The sequence below is a fragment of the Lipotes vexillifer genome, unplaced genomic scaffold (assembly GCF_000442215.2).
Source record: "Lipotes vexillifer unplaced genomic scaffold, Lipotes_vexillifer_v1.1 scaffold535, whole genome shotgun sequence".
Classification (NCBI taxonomy): Eukaryota; Metazoa; Chordata; class Mammalia; order Artiodactyla; family Lipotidae; genus Lipotes; species Lipotes vexillifer.
In genome coordinates this window covers 829,972-849,437 of record NW_006792756.1, presented here as the reverse complement: position 1 = coordinate 849,437, position 19,466 = coordinate 829,972, and the positions used below count along the sequence as shown (strand labels likewise).

Below are 19,466 nucleotides of genomic sequence, written 5' to 3'. Positions count from 1 at the left end.
GGGAGCCGTGAAGGAGGAAAGGTCTCCACACACTAGGAAGCCCCTTCGCGAGCAGAGATTGCGGGAGGCGGAGCGGGGAGCTTCGGAGCCGCGGAGGACAGCACAGCCACAGGGGTGCGGAGGGCAAAGCGGGGAGATTCCCGCACAGAGGATCGGGGCCGACCGGCACTCACCAGCCCGAGAGGCTTGTCTGCTCACCCGCCGGGGCGGGCGGGGCTGCGAGCCGAGGCTCGGGCTTCAGTTGGAGCGCAGGGAGAGGACCGGGGTTGGCTGCGTGGACACACCCTGAAAGGGGCTAGAGAGGCACGGCTAGCCGGCAGGGAGTCCGGGAAAATGTCTGGAGCTGCCAAAGAGGCGAGAGACCATTGTTTCGGGGTGTGCGAGGAGAGGGGATTCAGAGCACCGCCTACATGAGCTCCAGAGACAGGCTCGAGTCGCAGCTATCAGCGCGGACACCACAGACGGGCATGACACACTAAGGCTGCTTCTGCAGCCACCAAGAAGCCTGTGTGCAAGCACAGGTCACTATCCACACCTCCCCTCACTGTAGCCTGTGCAGCCCGCCACTGCCAGGGTCCCGTGATCCAGGGACAACTTCCCCGGGAGACCACATGGCACCTCAGGCTGGTGCAACGTCACGCCGGCCTCTGCCGCCACAGGCTCGCCCTCCATCCGCACCCCTCCCTCCCCCCGGCCTGAGTGAGCCAGAGCCCCCAATCAGCGGCTCCTTTAACCCCGTCCTATCTGAGCGAAGAGCAGATGCCCTCCGGCGACCTACATGCAGAGCCGGGACCAAATCCAAAGCTGAACCCCGGGAGCTGTGAGAACAAAGAAGAGAGAAAGGGAAAACTCTCCCAGCAGCCTCAGGAGCAGTGGATTAAATCTCCACAATCAACTTGATGTGCCCTGCATCTGTGGAATACCTGAATAGACAACGAATCATCCCAAAATTGAGGCGGTGGACTTTAGGAGCAACTGTAGACTTGGGGTTTGCTTTGTGCATCTAATTTGTTTCTGGTTTTATGTTTATCTTAGTTTAGTATTTAAAGCTTATTATCATTGGTAGATTTGTTTATCAATTTGGTTGCTCTATTCCTTTTTTTAATATATATATATATTTTCCTTTTTCTCTTTTCCTGAGTGCGTATGTGTATGCTTCTTTCTGTGATTTCGTCTGTATAGCTTTGCTTTTACAATTTGTCCTAGGGTTCTGTCTGTCCATTTTTTGTTTGTTTGTTTGTTTTTGCTTTTTGTATAGTTTTTAGTGCTTGTTATTATTGCTGGATTTGTTTTTAGTTGTGGCTGCTCTCTTCTTTCTTTTTCTTACCCTCCCTTCATCCCTCCCTCTCTCCCTATCTCTCTCTCTGTCTCTCTCTCTCTCTCTCTCTCTCTCTCTCTCTCTTTCTTTCTTTCTCCCTTTTCTTCTGAACCATGTGGCTGACAGGGTCGTGGTGCTCCGGCCAGGTGTCAGGCCTGTGCATCTGAGGTGGGGGAACCGAGTTCAGGACAATTGGTCCACCAGAGACTTCCCGGCTCCAAGTAATATCAAATGCCGAAAGCTCTCCCAGAGATCTCCATCTCAATGCTAAGACCCAGCTCCACTTAATGATCAGCAAGCTACAGTGCTAGACACCCTATGCCAAACAACTAGCAAAACACCCACCCATTAGCAGAGAGGCTGCCTAAAATCATAATAAGGTCACAGATGCCCCAAAACACAAAACCGGATGCAGTCCTGCCCAAGAGAAAGACAAGATCCAGCCTCATCCAACAGAACACAGGCACTAGTCCCCTCCACAAGGAAGCTTACACAACCCACTGAACCAACCTTAGCCACTGGGGGCAGACACCAAAAACAACGGGAACTATGAACCTGCAGCCTGCGAAAAGGAGACCCCAAACACATTAAGTTAAGCAAAATGAGAAGACAGAAAAACACACAGCAGATGAAGGAGCAAGATAAAAACGCACCAGACCTAACAAATGAAGAGGAAATTGGAAGTCTACCTAAAAAGAACTCAGAGTAATGTTAGTAAAGATGATTCAAAATCTTGGAAATAGAATGAAAAAAATTCAAGAAGCATTTAACAAGGACCTAAAAGAACTAAAGAGCAAACAAACAATGATGAACAACACAATAAATGAAATTAAGAATTCTCTAGAAGGAATCAATAGCAGAATAACTGAGGCAGAAGAACAGATAAGTGACTTGGAAGATAAAATAGTGGAAATAACTACCGTGGAGCGGAATAAAGAAAAAAGAATGAAAAGAATTGGGGACAGTCTCAGAGACCTCTGGGACAATATTAAATACAACAACATTCAAATTACAGGGGTCGCAGAAGAAGAAGAAAAAAAGAAAGGGTCTGAGAAAATATTTGAAGAGATTATAGTTGAAAATTTCCCTAATATGGGAAAGGAAATAGTCAATCAAGTCCAGGAAGTGCAGAGAGTCCCATATAGGATAAATCCGATGAGAAACACACCAAGACACATATTAATCAAACTATCAACAACAAAATACAAAGACAAAATAGTAAAAGCAGCAAGGGAAAAGCAACAAATAACATACCAGGGAATCTCCATAAGGTTAACAGCTGATCTTTCAGCAGAAGCTCTGCAAGCCAGAAGGAGGTAGCAGGACATAGTTAAGTGATGAAAGGGAAAAACCTACAACCAAGATTACTCTACCCAGCAAGGATCTCTTTCAGATTCGATGGAGAAATGAAAACCTTTACAGACAAGCAAAAGTTAAGAGAATTCAGCACCACCAAACCAGCTTTACAAGAAATGCTAAAGAAACTTCTCTAGGCAGGAAACAAAAGAGAAGGAAAAGCCCTACAATAACAAACCCAAAACAATTAAGAAAATGGTATCAGGAACATACATATTGATAAATACCTTAAATGTAAATGGATTAAATGCTCCAAACAAAGACACAGACTGGTTGAATGGAAACAAAATCAAGACCCATATATATGCTGTCTACAAGAGACCCACTTCAGACCAGGGACACATACAGCCTGAAAGTGAGGGGATGGAAAAAGATATTCCATGCAAATGGAAATCAAAAGAAAGCTGGAGTAGCAATTCTCATATCAGACAAAATAGACTTTAAAATGAAGAATGTTACAAGAGACAAAGAAGGACACTACATAATGATCAAGGGATGAATCCAAGAAGATCTAACAATTGTAAATATTTATGCACCCAGCATAGGAGCACCTCAAAACATAAGGCAAAGGCTAACAGCCATAAAAGGGGAAATTGACAGTAATACAATCATAGTAGGGGACTTTAACACCCCACTTTCACCAATGGACAGGTCATCCAAAATGAAAATAAATAAGGAAACACGAGCTTTAAATGATACATTAAACAAGATGGACTTAATTGATGTTTATAGGACATTCCATCCAAAAACAACAGAATACACATTTTTCTCAAGTGCTCATAGAACATTTTCCAGGATAGATCATATCTTGTTGGGTCACAAATCAAGGCTTGGTAAATTTAAGAAAACTGAAGTCATACCAAGTAACTTTTCTAACCACACACTATGAGACTAGATATCAATTACAGGAAAGAATCTCTAAAAAATACAAACACATGGAAAATAAACAATACACTACTAAATAACCAAGGGATCACTGAAGAAATCAAAGAGGAAATCAAAAACTACCTAGAGACAAATGACAATGGAGACACAACGACCCAAAACCTATGGGATGCAGCAAAAGCAGTTCTAAGTCAGAAGTTTATAGCAATATAATCCTACCTCAAGAAACAAGAAACATCTCAAATAAACAACCTAAACTTACACCTAATGCAATTAGAGAAAGAAGAACAAAAACCCCCAAATTAATCTTTTTTTTTTTTGATATTGGGGGTAGGAGTTTATTAATTAATTTATTTATTTTTGCTGTGTTGGGTCTTCATTTCTACGCGAGGGCTTCCTCTAGTTGTGGCAAGCAGGGGCCACTCTTCATAGTGGTGCGCGGGCCTCTCACTGTCACGGCGGCCTCTCTTGTTGCGGAGCACTGGCTCCAGACGCGCAGGCTCAGTAGTTGTGGCTCACAGGCCCGGTTGCTCTGTGGCATGTGGGATCCTCCCAGACCAGAATTCAAACCCGTGTTCCCTGCATTAGCAGGCAGATTCTCAACCACTGCGCCACCAGGGAAGCCCCGTAACTTATTTTTTGTTTGCAAAAAACCCCCAAATTTAGCAGAAGGAAAGAAATCACAAAGATGAGATTGGAAATAAATGAAAAAGAAAGAAGGAAACGATAGGAAAGATCAATAAAACTAAAAGCTGTTTTTTTGAGAAGATAAACAAAATTGACAAACCATTAGCTGGATTCATCCAGAAAAAAAGGGAGAAGACTCAAATCAATAGAATTAGCAGTGAAAAAGGAGAAGTAACAACTGACACGGCAGAAACACAAAGGATCATGGGAGATTACTACAAGCAACTCTATGCCAATAAAATGCACAATCTGGAAGAAATGGACAAATTCTTAGAAATGCACAAACTACCAAGACTGAATCAGGAAGAAATAGAAAATATAAACAGACCAACCACAAGCACTGAAATTGAGACTGTGATTAAAAATCTTCCAACCAACAAAAGCCCAGGACCAGATGGTTTTACAGGTGAATTCTATCAAACATTTAGAGAAGAGCTAACACCTATCCTTCTCAAAATCTTCCAGAATATAGCAGAGGGAGGAACACTCCCAAACACATTCTACCATCACCCTAATACCAAAACCAGACAAAGACGTTACAAAGAAAGAAAACAACAGGCCGATATCACTGATGAACATAGATGCAAAAATCCTCAACAAAATACTAGCAAACAGAATCCAATAGCATGTTAAAAGGATCATACACCATGATCAAGTGGGGTTTATACCAGGAATGCAAGGATTCTTCAATATATGCAAATCAATCAATGTGATAAACCATATTAACAAACTGAAGGATAAAAACCATGTGAAAATCTCAATAGATGCAGAAAAAGCTTTTGACAAAATTCAACACCCATTTATGATAAAAACCCTGCAGAAAGTAGGTGTAGAGGGAACTTTCCTCAACATAATAAAGGCCGTATATGACAAGCCCACAGCCAACAACATCCTCAATGGCGAAAAACTGAAAGCATCTCCACTAAGGTCAGGAACAAGACAAGGTTGCCCACTCTCACCACTCTTATTCAACATACTTTTGGAAGTTTTAGCCACAGCAATCAGAGAAGAAAAGGAAATAAAAGGAATCCAAATCAGAAAAGAAGAAGTAAAGCTGTCACTGTTTGCAGATGACACGATACTATACATAGGGAATCCTAAAGATGCTACCAGAAAACTACTAGAGCTAATCAATGAATTCGGTAAAGTAGCAGGATACAAAATTAATGCACAGAAATCTCTGGCATTCCTATACACTAATGATGAAAAATCTGAAAGAGAAATTAAGGAAACACTCCCATCTACCAATGCAACAAAAAGAATATAATACCTAGTAATAAACCTACCTAAGGAGACAAAAGACCTGTATGCAGAAAACTATAAGACACTGATGAAAGAAATTAAAGACGATACAAACAGATGGAAAGATATACCATGTATTTGGAATGGAAGAATCAACATTGTGAAAATGACTATACTTCCCAAAGCCATGTACAGATTCAATGCAATCCCTATCAAACTACCAATGGCATTTTTCACAGAACTAGAACAAAAAATTTCCAAGTAACCTGTATGAAACACAAAAGACCCCGAATAGCCAAAGCAATCTTGAGAAGGAAAAACAGAGCTGGAGGTATCAGTCTCCCGGACGTCAGACTATGTATGCTACAAAGCTATAGTAATCAAGACAGTATGGTGCTGGCACAAAAACAGAAATATAGATCAATGGAACAGGGTAGAAAGCCCAGAGATAATCCCTCGCACATATGGTCACCTTATCTTTGATAAAAGAGGCAAGAATATATAATGGAGAAAAGACAGCCTCTTCGATAAGTGGTGCTGGGAAACCTGGACAACTACACGTAAAAGAATGAAATTAGAACACTCCCTAAAACCATACACAAAAATAAACTCAAAGTGAATTAAAGACCTAAATGTAAGGCTGGACACTATCAAACTCTTAGAGGAAAACACAGGCAGAACACTCTATGACATAAATCACAGCAAGATCCTTTTTGACCCACCTCCTAGAGAAATGCAAATAAAAACAAAAATAAACAAATGGGACCTAATGAAACTTAGAAGCTTTTGCACAGCAAAGGAAACCATAAACAAGATGAAAAGACAACCCTCAGAATGGGAGAAAATATTTGCAAATGAAGCAACTGACAAAGGATTAATCTCCAAAATATACAAGCAGCTCATGCAGCTCAATATCAAAAAAACAAACAACCCAGTCCAAAATGGGCAGAAGACCTAAGTAGACATTTCTCCAAAGAAGATATACAGATTGCCAGCAAACACATGAAAGAATGCTCAACATCACTAATCATTAGAGAAATGCAAATCAGAACTACAATGAGGTATCACCTCACACCAGTGCGAATGGCCATCATCAAAAAATCTACAAACAATAAATGCTGGAGAGGGTGTGGAGAAAAGGAAAACTTCTTGCACTGTTGGTGGGGATGTAAATTGATACAGTCACTACGGAGAACAGTATGGAGGTACCTTAAAAAACTAAAAATGTAACTACCACACGACCCAGGAATCCCACTACTGGGCATATACCTGGAGAAAACCATAATTCAAAAAGAGTCATGTATCACAATACTGATTGCAGCACTATTTACAATAGCCAGGATATGGAAGCAACCTAAGTGTCCATCAACAGATGAACGGATAAAGAAGATGTGGCACATATATACAATGGAATATTACTCAGCCACAAAAAGAAATGAAATTGAGTTATTTGTAGTGAGGTGTATGGATCTAGAGACTGTCATACAGAGTGAAGTAAGTAAGAAAGAGTAAAACAAATACCCTGTGCTAACACATATATATGGAATCTAAAAAAAAGAAAAAAAAAGTGGTTCCGAAGAACCTAGAGTCAGGACAGCAATAAAGACGCATACGTAGAGAATGGACTGAGGACACGGGGAGGGGCAAGGGGGAAGGGTAAGCTGGGACAAAGTGAGAGAGTGGCATGGACATATATACACCACCAAATGTAAAATAGATAGCTAGTGGGCAGCAGTTGCACAGCACAGCGAGATCAGCTCGGTGCTTTGTGACCACTTAGGGGGTGGGATAGGGTGGGTTGGAGGGAGATGCAAAAGGGAGGAGATATGGGGATATATGTGTATGTTTAGCTGATTCACTTTGTTATAAAGCAGAAAGTAACACACTATTGTAAAGCAATTATACTCCAATAAAGATATTAAAAAAATATCATCTACCTCTATTTTGTATATATATGCATGTATATACACACACACACACACACACACATATAGATCCTGAAATAATTAGGATCCTGTAGCTAATTAAATCAAACAAACAAAGAAAAGCCACTGGTGTCATCAAATGAAAGTCAAAAGAGTTTGGAATATAGCAACTGGATTCCAGATCTACCATTTATCAGCTTGGCAAATAATCTTGGGCAAACTACTTAATTTCAGTAACTCTTGGGTTCTTTGTCTCCTAAATCCCTAAATGAGGCTAACAGCCACATATATAATATACTCACATCTGCAGTCAATTCTCATTATTCACGGTGTGTTCTATAAAGTTGTCACGAGCACTGGATTAACAAATACTGAATCATTGTTCCTAGGGGAAGTATAGGGTTAGGTTTCTGGAGGCCTCTGGTTGCAACAGTTTCATCATTAATCAATACATAATCTTGTTTTATGAGTGTTTCTATTTAAAGACACCTTGTTTAATATATATTGTTGATTAATTAGCACTGAACTAACTGCCAATGGCACTATAACTCATGCTTGAACAAAGCTCATCTAACACCCATTTTCTCCACAAGGCACAGCACAGACCACTTGCACTTAGGAACACTAGACAGCACTTCACACTATGCCTGGGGGCCACTTTCAACAGTAAGACCACTCACAAAAAGCATAAAACGTAAAAAAGTGTCACAAAATAGAGCACAAAAAGGACACATTTCCAGTTGAAGAGCTTAAAAAAGAAGGCAGGGCATTGCTTTGGTTGACCTAAGCTGGGGACACAGGTGTCAGATGATTAAAGTTTTCACTCCTCTGTGAATGTCCATGAATGACCATGAAAGCACTGCAGGGCTTGATTTCGGGATTGCAAATAAATTTTAGGGAGTGACTTCACCAAGTCCGAAAGTAATGAGGATAGGCAGTACTTATGCACACGTGCACATTCCACTGTCTAGGCACAGTGCCTGAATATTATTATATGAAGGAACTGGACGCAATTCAAGATAGTACAGATTATATATGAGTGTTTAGGTTACATAAAATGTAAGGGTCAGTTTACATAATTGAAGAAAGGGTGATCAGTGATGACTGGGAGGTGTAATTTCGTGGAAATGGAACATGACTTATGTTTTGGTGGAGTGATTCCACTTGAATGGTTAGAGAGGCATAGGATGGGATTTTTGGTCAAAGAGAAAACTGTGACAAAGGCCCCCCCGTGAGGAATACATTTTGTCCTTATTGGTTCATGCGGAAACCAGTTTGATTCTATTGCAAGAAACACTGAGAGGTAGTTGAGTAATAGAATTGGAGAGTAAAAGAAAGGGTTCTTGGAAATGAGAAAGAAACATTCAGATATCATTCATTAATTCATTTATTTATCCTACAAATGTTTATTGGACGCAAACGATTGGCCATTCGATGGTCCAGGTGCTGGAGGTATGGCAAAGACAAAGTTCCTGTACTCTATGAATTTGTATTCTAATTGTGGGAAACATGGCACACTCCAAGGCAAATCAGTAAGTTATATAATTGTAACCAGTGGTATGTTTACAGACAGTATGAGATGTGACATTGGTGTAAGGCATGTCTGAGGAGGTGGCCATTTAAGCTGAGACCACATAATGGGAATGGCAAGGAAGCAGCCATGCAATGGTCCTGGACAAAAACATTCCAAAGAGAAGAAATAATAAAGCAAGTACTGAGTGGCAGCGCTAACTGCCTTGCTGACCAGCTGAGGGAGAGTCCGTGTGAAGGAGCATATAGGGACTCTAAGAGTAAGAATAGCAGGAAATGAGAAGAGAGAGAGAGCTGGACCATATGGGGTTCTTGCAAGGCATGGAAAGGGGTTTGGGTTCTATTTTAAGTAAAGAGGAATTGGAGGCTAAGTAGGGGAGCGATAGGTTATGATTTACATTTTAGAAACAGCATCCTGTTACAATGGAGAGTGGGCTGAGGAGCGAAGGAGCCAGGAGACCAGCTGGGAGGGTTTTCTATCAGAAGGAATAAAAATTATGAATACTCTGAAAGTATGGAATAAGGACTTACCAAAAGCAGTTCTCATACTGGATGGTAGGTCAGGTGCACTTTTGCTCCTTGCTGGGCAAATCAAGAGATCTTTTCAGTCCTCCGTTTCCCCCAGATGTAAAATGTAATGGTTGGACTAAATGTCCCTTGCAATATTAAGGTTCTAAGAATTCAATTACTCAAGACACAATTTTCAGGAAGGAAATGTTATCAGTATGCTCAATGGTAACAGAAATGACAAGAGAACACAAAAAGGACCTCTACGTTTTGTAAAAAGAAGGTTGTTAGTGGGGACTTGAGAGCTATTTGACTCAAATATGATGGTGATACCCAAATTGTCAGTGGTTATGCAAAAAGTGAAAAGAGAAAATAGAAGTAATTTTCTTAGATGCTTATTTGAAAGAGTGGCAGCGAAGGGAACAAAATATAAAGAACTACAGCCAAAGGGCACTGAAGAGACAAGTGGAAGCCTTGTTTTCGAGATACAGAAAACTGAGTTGTTTGAAGAACTAAAGAGAACAGGTGGCACCAGAGATGGCAGCAAAGGTGGTATGAAGGTAGGAAGGGGTCTCCCAAGCAGAGAAGGCAGAGGATGAAGGGCTTTGATGGAAAAGTCAAGGCTTTTTGAATGTGGTTCCCTGCAAAATATCACTTCACAGCTTAATTTCCCAGTTAGTATTGCTAAATCATTAGTTAGTGTCTAGGTTGGGTTCTTAAAGAACAAAGAGTTGAGTGCATGTAGTTCATTTGAGGAATGCAGAAAACAGGAGTAAGGAATTGACTCAGAGAAGGGAGCCACAGAAGAGCACACTACTAAGCAACTGAAGTGAAATCCACGGGAATCTCAGGGAAATGGGGCAGAACACAGGCCTCAGAATCATCCCACCCCAGGGGCTAAGGGGTTGGGACATTTATGCACCAACCTGTAAGAATCAGTAATTGGGGGCAGCTCCTGGGGTGTCAGTTTCCAGCCTGCCACAGGCAGTAAGGTTTTTTAAAAATACTTCTCACATAAAAGTGCCCTTCAACACAGACACTGATAGCTAGAAATCGTGGGGGCACTCTGGATGGTTCTGAGGTACGCGCAGGGTGCCACCAATGTCCTCTACAGGTGGAGAGGAGGCTCGTGACTGCTCTGAAGGGACACTGCCCAGGAAAGAAAGCCATATCTGTACACTGCTCAGGCTAGTCATTGACCAAAAAGCACATTTCATTGTGTTCTAATTCTAAAATGCCCTAAAACAAATCCAGTAAGTACTGCAGAGTTATCCGTCCTATCCTTTTCTTTACTCTTGTCTCTTTAATCACTTACCAATGAGAGTGTTAGAGTGTAATGTAATATTGAGAAAGAGGACAAATGGAAAGGACATATTTTAAGTAAGTAGATGAGCAAAAGAGGAAAATAAGTGGAAAGAATGAGGTAGAAGGGAAAGGAAGATTTGGAAGAGCTGGAAATATGGCTATACCCTACTGACGGATCACTACTGTGAATTTCAGAAAGGACACCTGTTGAATTTATATTATACTCAAAAAGCATGCCCATATATTTAAAAATTAAGCATACGTATTCTATCTACACATAAATAACGCATTTCAATCAGAAATTTTAGTTCCTTTGCTAATGGATCACTGGTGATTTACCTAGTAAAAAGAGAGCAAGACAGAGCTCAGAAACATACGGTTTTAAATAAAATATATTCTTCATATAAACCTCTAAGAGAGAAACAAGACAAACGAGCCAAGCCCACTCCTGAGGATGCCAAACTGTGACAAGAATAAGTTGATTCCAGAGATGACCTGTTTTCACGTTTCAGTTCTTTATGGACTTTAATCAACAGTGAGTTCTATAAAAGTGAGGCCACCACACAAACAACTTTCACTCCCCACAACTTTCATACATGGTCGAGACCATAAGCTTGTTGCCCTCAACAAATACCAGCCGGTATGCAGGAAGCTAGAGATTAGAAGTTCAGTTAGTATCCAAGGGTTTAAATCAAACTTTGCCTTGTCAGTACATAAAGCAATCCTTGGAGCTATAAGTTTCTCTAGGTGGCTACCAGGGCAATGATTCAGCTTTGGGGGAGCCCTCATCTTTTGTTCTCAAGTAGTCAGCGTCATCAGGCCTATGTAAAATAATACCGATCCAGATCAACACAAAACTCTGGGTTGCATCAGTTCAGCTCAGACAGATGACAGTCCAGGGGGCTCAGTTACTCCAGAGAGCAGGCAGGATAGCCCCTCACTGACGGACAGCTACTGTTCAGTCAAAAACATTATGCAGGAAAGTGATCATAAGACCCTTTCCCAAAATGTTTCTTATTCATCTTCTGGTCATCAGCTTCCCCCAGCCCAGCACAGTGGGATTCAGGGAAGGTTTCAAGAGGTCACCTTACTTCATAACTAATTAATTAATGCACCCATCCAACAAATACGTACTGAGCAGCTCCTGAGTGCCAGGCACTGTGGAAGATGCCAGGGGTACAAAGGTGAATAAAAACACATGTGGAGCCTGTTCTTATGGAGCTTACAGTCTTGTGGAAGGAGACAGTAATCAATATGTCACTAGCAAATGTAAAACAGTACTGTGATGTGTGTTTGGTTAGAAGAGTTTCCAGGGGCTTCAAAAATCAATACTAGAGGGATGCGAGAGAACTCAGGAAAACAAATGCCCATGGTTACCACCATGAAGTCAACCAGGAAGTGACCATGAGGTGGAAGGATGGGAGGGCAATTCAAAAAGAGTCTGAATAGCTGGGGAGGGAAGTGTATGTATAGCTGGAGAGGAAAGTGAGGCTGGATGGGCTAATGGGGCCAGGCCACAGGTTAAGGAATACTGCCTTAACTCTAATGGCCATTGACTATTTTCGTGTGTGTGTGTGTGTGTGTGTGTGTGTGTGTGTGTGTGTGTAGGTGGGAGGGGGTTGACATGGTAGGATCTGTATTCCGAAAGAGCTCTCTGGTACAGTGTGGAGGGTGGATTGGAGGGAGGTTAACATAGATGTGGGGAAGTAAGATGCTACAGCAATAGTCTAAGCACGAGTCGACTCAACCATGATTAAAGCGACAATTTCACAAAACGAGACCTCATAGTTTGTAAATTATCTTGTGATTTTGATTCTTTAGCATGCAGTTACTCCAACGATGACAAATAACTAATATTTTCTTAGGTCACTATTGTTCAGGGAGTGGGCCGACAGCCGCTGGCAGCAGTTCATGGGGTAAGGGGAGGAAAGAAGTGTTGCTTGTTTAAAACGCAGATACCTTGGCCGACTCTGGCCTCAGTGAATCACAATAGCTAGGAGTGGGGTCAGGGATCTGTAATTTTAGAGAGCACCCCAGGTAATTCTAACCTATGCCAAAGTTTAAGAGCCTCTAGACAAAGATGCTCCGATATAGAACACAAGCCATTTTTACTTTAGAAAAACTTTTGAGGTTGCCCATTTGATTTAATTCTTGTGATTAACATAGAATGTAGAATGAACATATAATTAATCATCTAAACTAATACCTACTGGAGAGTAAAGGCTGTTGTAGCTATGAATAGTATACTGGGACAGAAGGTGTAAGCCAGGGAAACTGGGCATATTCACCCATAAATTGCTAAATCCTTCAGTAATAGATGTCAGATGTTGACCTACCACAGAAACTACTCTGTATTAGTGTGATGAGCAACCCTCGGGAAATTTCCATTTGAGTTCGGAGACTCCAGTGCCCACCATGTTATATTGGTTCCTTTTCATAGAAGCAGATGGCATTAATAGCATGTAACTACTTTCAATGGCTTCCACAGTCACTGACAATAAGGTTCAAAGAGAGGTTCTATGTGTCCAGTATGGGAGGAAAACAACTTCCCTGCTTGGAAAGTCTTCCTAATTTAAAAATAATGCTTGCCCGCCCATTGTTTTTATAAACAATAGAGAGAAATCTGTCTACCAGTGTCCTAAATGAGGTAGAAAACTGACAACTGGTTGTGACAATGAGCTCATAATTTCTATAATACAAAAAAGTAATAAAAGAAGTTTATTGCCTTCCCCACCCTTCTTTCAGTCCCACCAGGTGTGTGTGGGTGCCTGGTGCATACGCTTGGCCTCAACATGGTGGCCCTGCCGTCTTCAACCCCATCACTGGGGGAGTGACACTAGGTCTGAGCCCAGGACTGGGAGGATAAAATTAAAGAACACAAATCTGGGCAAAGGAAAAAGGCAGTGTGTGTCACATGTGGACATACTTTGGCTTTTCATCTGATAGGATACAAGGAGGGTCAGCCTCACATGTTTCTTGAGGTCCATCAAGTTCCATCTCACTATGACCTATTCTTATCCAGGGTGGGAACAGAGACCCATTTTAGTTTTAGAACAAGTAGAAATAAGAAATCTACATTCCAGTCCTAGCTCTGCCACTAACCAGCTGTGTGATTTTAGTCAAGTCACATAACTTCTCTGTCCCTCAATTTCCTCATCTTTGAATAGAATGCACAGAAATAGACTAACTCAAAGGTCCCTTCTAGCTTTAAATGTCTACAATTTTGATCATCTGTAAAAACTCAATTTAGAAGAATAAGTATTTAAACACTTTTGAAGTTTAGGAATGTAAATACAGAATCCCATTAAGGTTAGAGCTGCCTAGAAGATATCTTGTGTAATAAAATCTTTGTGCTTCTTTTCCAGAGAGTCTGTCTGTCTGTCTTCCTTGGGGGAAAAAAAAAAAGAAACAAAAAAAAACCCTTTTTTTTTTTTCTGTGTACTTCTCTTGGGCCCTCGATAGATGTCACCTAATCTAACCTTTGCATTTAGCACATTTCATTCCCTGCCTGTAAGAAAGGAAAGGCCTGGTAAGCAACATTAGAATTGGAATTTAGTGAAAGATACTTGTAACACTCACAGGACTCATGCCCAACATGAGTCCTGTCTGTGAAAAGAGCTTATGGGAGGAATAATTTTAAGTATCTTCTGGTTGCAAGACTTTAAAAAAAATAAAATTCACTCATCTCTCTATTTTTATTATTTTGAATTCTGATGGCCAACACAAAGCCAGCATATAGAAACACTGCATGTCTGATAATAATAGTTATACTGTGTTCTAGCTCATTCATTCTTTTTCTGACAGAGACTGCCATTATCTTTTAACACTGAAAAGGAAGGAAGGAAGAAAGGAAGGAAGGAAGGGAGGGAGGGAGGGAGGGAGGGAGGGAGGGAAGGAGGGCGGGATGGGGCAGGGGGAGGGGAAGGAAAGGGGAAGGGAAGGGAGCCACCTCAAGTACACGTAGCTTTCTAACTTGAAGATGGCAAAATGAAACCATGGGAATATGAAGAGACAACCAACTATCCGACTTTGGAAAGCTAGTCAGTCAAAGAAGTTAGAACAATTTGTTTTTCATTTTGGATATCCAGCCGTGTGTTAAATCCACCTACTAATTTGTACTAAAAATGTAAAAATCTATAATTTAGGACTGATCACATAAGGAAGAGACTTTGGTAGCGTTAGCCTGAAACATTAAGCTCTTTCCAGAACACAAAAGACATGATAAATAGCATCTAATATTTGTGTAACACCTCAGAGTTAAACCAAACCACCTCATGTATACCCTTTAACACACTCACAGCCATGGGGACATAGGACAAATATTCTGGGCGCCCTTTACAGACAAGAAAACAGGCTCCAATAGGTTACGAAGCATCCTGTTAACAGGTAGTGGCACAGCCAGAATTTAATTACAGTGTAATTTCAAGTGTCATGCTCTTTTCGCGGACCCAGTTCCTTCTCTTGGACTTTCCCATGCACCCATAGATTTAGCCTTACTGCTGACTCTACCTGCGAATCTGTGCTCTTTATCCAACCATGAGCCATATGCTGCTACAGCATCTCTCCCCAGGTTCCCTGACCATTTCTCCAGGGAGTGGACGATTTTATCAGAGATGTCAGATCTGGCCTCAGATGACTATTAGCACAACAGGTTTAACAAACCACGGCCACTTCCGTAGTTAACGATGATTCAATTAGTTCAAAACATAAACACACACCTACTACAAGCTAAATGAAAACGTAGAGGCCCGCCGTCTGGCTGACAGCCGCCCCAGTGAGCCCTGGTGACTTCCGCTTCTGTGATTTATTTACTCATTTGTTGTCTGGTGGTGGGAAGGGTGCACAGAATATATTGTCACTTTAGAGAGCACTTCGGCAAATACCCTAACAACATTCCCAGGGACCGCTAAGCAGCTCTTGTTCAGGACCTAGCATACTAAATTTTAAGGGGGGAAAAAGAGCGTCAGATAAATCACAGGGTTTTAAAAGCACATCCCAATTTGTTCACGGTTTAGCGTTACTACTGTCAGGCAAAACATATAAAACTCTTCTTTTTCATCCCTGGATTTGACTTACAAAGTGAACTCGGAACACAGTAAAAACCCCCAAGATTAAATGTGTATGATGGATAAGAGATAAAAGTGTTTTCTTTATGTCTCTAATATGAACCACGACCACTGGCGTATCAATTCACATCTACTCCACATTATTCACTCAAAACACTCCTCAGTACTGCCAACTATCTTCCATATTGAACAGCTCTGCTAAGGTACATTAATAAATTTTCAGATGATGCTTTTATTGCCTGTTCCATCTATCAGCAACATTTATTTCCTTAAAAAAAAAGTTCAATTCCAGATACTTTAAAGGGAAACTCTACTGTGGAATAGGATGAACTATAATTTTCATTAAAGGCATGCTTCAGGTGGCTGGACAGCTAAAAAAATTAGCAATAAAAATGATGTCCTTGTAGCCCATAAATAGTTGTCTGAGTGTAACCCGAGCAGAAAGAAACCAAAAACGGTAAGACTGTTATGCAGATGGGGAATTTCAGTGGTTAGTGCTATACTTAAATGCTTGGACATGGTTAAAAATTATTCGTAAGTTGACATCAAAATTTGTATTCAAAATCTCTCTCTCTTTTCCTCTTCTAAGGCCTCTCTCCCATCATCCTAGTTTTCTGAGAGAATTCATGGGACAGAGGAGCCAGATAGCCTCCAGAGGGAAGCTGTGGCCTAAGCAAAGGCCATCCCAAAATGAACCAGTAATTTCAGTCACTGACTAGTTAGTGGTGGATGGGTGCCTATATTACTGATGTCTTTATATACATCTCAACGGCCATATGTCTGCGGTTTGTGGACATAATGCTAATTTAAAGTAAATTTAAGCAATTTAAAATTTTCTATCCCACTGTTCCCATAAATACATAGGGTCAGGTGACCAATGTATCCAAATATTTGTTTCAGAAAATATGATCAATACTATATATATATATTCTTGCTTTGACAATTACTGGCAGATAAATATTTATGTTATCTTCTGAGTTTGTTAAACTGAATTGGGAAGTCTCTGCCATGAAAGAATTCTTTAAGTGTTCAAATTCAATATAATAGTAATAATAATTATTATTATAAAAAATAATAGTTCATCTGGAGAAGCAAACTTATCATTCAGTAAACAGATGTTATATGCAGTTTAGTAGGTCCCAGTTATAATGTAAGACTCTCAGGGGTTGGAATGTTTTATATATCACACCCCCATCACCACACCTTGCACAGCACACAAAACATTTAATGAACGTCCAGTGCTGTTGAATGTGATCGCGCTGAATGAGGGATGACATTGCCCCGATTTACCTCTGATGACACTGTGCACAAGCTTAATGCTGAGCTACTTAAATATTCTTAAGTACTTTCAACAGAAAACTATCAATATTTTAAGCCAGAATTTTGCTACCAGAAAGATAAAGCAATGGACTGGTAAACCATTTGCATAAACGGTGAAAGCACTACTACACTGATTTCCACTCCTAGAAAATGAGATTTTGCATGTTTATGCTTTAAGGGACAGCCCCAGCACACACATCTCACAAAGAAGCCCTTTTAAGCCATATAGCTGTCTACCCTAAAATGCCCTGGGAATTTCTGGAGACTCGCAGGCATACTCCTAATCAAGATCTCAGTTCCTCCCTGCTTTCTCCTTCCTGGAGTTACCTAAAAGAAAAGCTCTAATGTGGTGCATTAGTTGTACTTTTGAAAGTCAGAGATGGATTATCTAGTTAATTCTCCTGGGGGCTCATGTCAGAACAGAGAGCAGCTTCACTTATTTGCACCTAAATGGAACTTAAGGATAAAGCAAGAATATTACTTTTTTTTTTCTAGTATAATTTACATAATACCTGCTCTCTCTAGTCAGGCAAAACCCAATGCACAGCATAGGGCCCAACTGTTTGAGCATTTGATGGAAGAAATCTTGCCAGCGATGTTGTCCTGGTGTGCATTTTGACATTAAAACTCTTATTTTTATCCCTAACCCCTGAAAGTGGCAGAAAGCTATCACTTGAGGTGTTTCTTTGGCATCGAGTGGGACGTACAACCTGACAAGCTGCCTACAGCCACAGTGGGTGTAGACAAAGAGCTACTTGGTGAAGACAACCTGTAACCCTGACAGATGATTCATCTTGGTGAGAGAGAGAAGGAGATTCAGATAAATGAGCAAGAAATAAGCATGATCCTAATAGACAATTAGGAAAGTCAGAATATTATATATATACACACACATATACATATACACACACACATACATATGAAAAGCAACATAAATGTGCATAAAAAACTTGAGCAAGCATTTTCTTCATGCAAAATCTCTGTGCGTTTCAAGAATAATGAACCAGCCAAGTTCTGGTTCCTGAAACAAAAGGCTCTCCCAGAAGTCTCCCAACTTACTCCTACAAAGCGTCTTCTAGATCCCAGTGATTGTCATCTCAGTGCTAAGCAACTTTCTGTTGCCACAGGGAGGGAGGAAGCATAAAACTAGCTACTGAGCAGATTTCTCATCCCAGGTGTGCCACTCATGGGCAGGGCTGCCTTGATCAAGCCCCTTGGGTATCTGTGACATTGTTTCCTCACGTGCAAAATGATGTAGCTGGATACTGGAGGTAACTTTCCTCCTTCTGAGCACCTGAGACTTGCTAACTATCCTGTTCATCTCTGTACAGTGATTGACCTTCACGTGTCACACTACAACTGCTTCCTTAGAAAATCACGGAGAACAGAGGCTGGCTACCAGGTACACAGCAACATCACAATGAACAGTTGGTAAAAACGTCCTAAGCTCTTGGCTACCCTAATACAATATGAAATGATCCAACCCCTTCCAAGCAGCCCTGGTCTCCAAGATACCAGATCATCCCTTTACTGACTTTTCCTATCACTAAAGACACCAGCTCTGAAGCACTCTGGCTGTAGCTCTTGCTACGCAGTAAGGATGCTGCTCAGTTTTCTCAGTCTCTCAGCCCATCAAACTCAGGTGGCTTTGCGTGTCCAGAATGACCCCAGACACTGATAAGAGAGTCAGAAGCAATTATGGTTCAGGCCATGCTGGAAACTCAGCTCCAAGTGGAAGGTTTTTTTCAAGTGGAAGGTTTTGAACCTGTTGGGCTGAGAGGGGTTTGAGGAACTCATTGCGAGGAGCAGCCCTGGGGCCTGACTGCCCACACCCTCTCTGACAAGTTTACACTGTCCTTCCAGGCTCTGCCTTGCATTATGTCAAGGACAAAGTCTTAGTTCGGTAACTCTCTGAAACTTGCTAATCGTTAGCATTTTTTTTTTAAAGGATGTTTGCAGATGTAATTATTATTTTATTTATTTATTTTTGCTGTGTTGGGTCTTCGTTTCTGTGCGAGGGCTCTCCCTAGTTGTGGCAAGGGGCGGGGGCACTCTTCATCGCGATGCCTCTCACTGTCGTGGCCTCTCTTGCCGCGGAGCACAGGCTCCAGACGCGCAGGCTCAGTAGTTGTGGCTCACGGGCCTAGTTGCTCCGCGGCATGTGGGATCCTCCCGGACCAGGGCTCGAACCCATGTCCCCTGCATTGGGAGGCGGACTCTCAACCACTGCGCCACCAGGGAAGCCCTCGTTAGCATTTTTAAAAAGGAAAGTAGGGCTTCCCTGGTGGCGCAGTGGTTGGGAGTCCACCTGCCGATGCAGGGGAC

The 19,466-nt window shown here is 41.4% G+C and overlaps 1 protein-coding gene across 1 annotated transcript in view; it reads right to left on the bottom strand.

Moving 5' to 3' along the window:
* NCKAP5 (NCK associated protein 5) overlaps nucleotides 1–19,466 on the bottom strand; it is an 876,414-nt gene that overhangs the window by 259,550 nt on the left and 597,398 nt on the right. The window lies entirely within an intron of this gene.